The sequence below is a fragment of the Gavialis gangeticus genome, unplaced genomic scaffold (assembly GCF_001723915.1).
Source record: "Gavialis gangeticus isolate Ggan-Ray unplaced genomic scaffold, GavGan_comp1, whole genome shotgun sequence".
NCBI lineage: Eukaryota > Metazoa > Chordata > Crocodylia > Gavialidae > Gavialis > Gavialis gangeticus.
The window spans coordinates 5,651,232-5,653,871 of NW_017729001.1; the positions used below are offsets into that span (position 1 = coordinate 5,651,232).

At 50.7% G+C, this 2,640-nt stretch overlaps 1 protein-coding gene across 1 annotated transcript in view; it reads right to left on the reverse strand.

The window, feature by feature from the left end:
• Positions 1-1,939, reverse strand: part of LOC109290305 (leukemia inhibitory factor-like) — a 50,187-nt gene extending 48,248 nt beyond the window's left edge. The window contains exon 1 of the mRNA XM_019506745.1: positions 548-1,939. The gene's annotated coding sequence lies outside the window, so the exon portion shown is untranslated. The remainder of the gene's footprint in view (positions 1-547) is intronic.
• Positions 1,940-2,640: the final 701 nt, after the last annotated feature.

The following is a 2,640-nucleotide window of genomic DNA, read 5'->3' on the forward strand; positions in this document are numbered from 1 at the left end:
TCCTTCAGGTCATACTAGCAAGGTCTACTGCAGGGGTGGGCAAAATGCGGCCCGCGGGCCGGCTGCGGCCTGCCAGGCCATTCTATCCGGCCCATGGGCCCCCTAAAAAAATTTAGAAAATGAATATTTATCTGCCCTCGTCTGCCTGTCATATAGCCCTCGATGGCTTGCCAAAATTCAGTAAGCAGCCCTCCGCTCAAAATAATTGCCTGCCCCTGGTCTATTTGGAGTGTTGCCTTCCTCCACAGCATAGTTTGGTTCACCTCCTATGATCATCTGAGGATATTTTACCTAAGAAATCCCCTGCCATCACAGGGCCCAAGACACAGGTGACAGCTTTGCCTCTCCATCTCTTTCTCCAGCACAGGTAGCTTTGTGTTGAGGCTGTGGTGTGCAAGTGGGGCTTGAGAAGACAGCTGTACAGGCCCTGTCAGATAAATGCTATAAGTACGTAGTTGTGAGTGAACACAGGCGACTGGTCTCAACGGCCCATACAATCCTCTCCTCACCTTGAGACATAAGATCCACCAGACCCTAATTCACCTACCACTTCCTGTAGATCCTCCAGGAACCAGCTTATTCACATGTTCCTGCTTCTTTGACTGCTGCCACAAACAATATTGTTTCTTCAAATGAAGCCCCATCAATGCAAAGCTCTGCAGTCAGGACCCCTTCCTAGGATCCCATCATGGCTGACTTTTTACAAAAACCCCTGAGGCTGATAAGGCACCGTACACCCAGGAAGAGACAGAATCCAGGTCTGTGGCATCCAGGCACATCCAAACTTCACTTCCTTTTGTAGCTCCAGCTGGTTTTTATTCAGCCGCCTCCTGTGTCTGCATGGAGGCTGCCTATCTCGCTGTGAAAAAGAGCGCTGTTCATGCACAAACACAACCTGGCCCTTTTCCACATGCCTGTTAGGAAATCTGTATAAGCAGGAAGAGCATTTTGGGTATTACTCAAATTAGTGCATCTTGCTTGGTTCCACTACCTGAGCCCACTGGCTTGCAGAGTCTGTAAACCTGAAAGCTAAGACTAGTTTCTCATGTGTTTTATGGAAAGCCTGGTCAAGGTTTCAAAGAGGCTGGCAAGTGGGTGGTGGGGGAAGGGTGGGGGTAATGTCAGGCCATGAGAAGCAACGAAACAATACCAACCATACAATATCCCCTCAATCACCCTCCCAGCTACCTGCAAAGTGGGGACAGCCTCCATTCTACAGAAAGGGAAATGGAGACACACAGCTGCTGTGTAGCTTATCCAGGCTCTCAAAATGAGAGAGAAGCCCATACAGGAGTGGACAGCACATCTGCCAGGTCCCACAGCATGTGCTGTCACATTGGTCTGCTTATTTCTGAGCATTCGTTGCATTATTCCATCTATTACACTAGCACCTACTGATCTCAGCTGAGACCAAGGTCCATTAGACAAAGTAGCATACAAACAGTACAACTGCACAGCAGCTGGTGTAGGCGCACCAGAGCTAGCTTTGTACGAGTCATCTTAAGTACTGTTAACAGTGCAGTCACATTACTACTGAGCTCAGGAAAGGTTGCTGACCTACCTGAGCAGGTGGTGACATACTCCAGCAGTTACACATGCTGAGCTCTATGCTGTAGCTGCCACCATAGCAGCAAGCATGGGCACACTTACTCAAGCTGAAGAACAGGCATAAGCTGATGTCTCAGGGTAAATCAGTGTTACAATCAAAAGAGAAACATCCAAGGGGAAACCGAAGCACAAAGGGAACAGACTTGCCCCATGTATTACACTGGGTCACCAGCAGAAATTTGAGTTCAGGTCTTCCAAGTCCCCATCCCCTGTCCTATACCCTAGACCAGGGATTGTCAGCTGGGGATACACATAGCCCTAGGGGTTCTTGGGAAACCCCCAGGGGGTATACAGCAGCAAAGTGGAGAAGCAGGGGGTACTTCTGGTTTTGCCACCAGCCCTTCCCCCCCACTCCACCTCTGGGGGACCCCCCCCCACCCCAGCTAGTCAAGCAGCTGGGGGAGTCCCTGCTTCTGGACTGGTCACCGGGGGTACACCAACCAGAAAAGGCTGAAAACCCCTGCCCTAAACTGTGCTGCCAGTAGAGTGATCAAGGGCTCCTCTCTCCAAGCTCTGCCAGGGCTCTCAGACAGGAAAGGTGTGCATCACACGCAGGAGTAAAACTGGGGAGGCCGTGCCCTCACTGCACAATCTGCAAACACAGGGAGAAGAGGGGACTGGACTAGCACGGGACTGAAAGAGGGCTCAGTGCAGCTTGCTAAATTTTCTTGGCTCAACAACCCAGTAGTAGCATCCGCTAACATGGCATTGGTGTGAAGGCAGATGCTGCCATAATTGTACCGGAGACACAGTTGTTGGCACGAAGAGGCGGCTGGCTAATACAGAATATACTTTCCACCTTATGAGCGTGTAAACATGATTCCTGGCTGGGAAAGATGCATCAGTTCTCTTAACACCTTCCCCAGCTCAAGCTGCCAGACTTGTGGTTAACAGGTTCTACCTCTTGCACAGTGTTGGTATTGAGCTGCCAAGGGAGAAGCATTCATCTGTAATTGCGGTGGAAAGGGCCAGACTCCAGCACAGCTGCACAGCCCGGAGGGGCCAGACAAACTTCATGGGATGCAGCACACC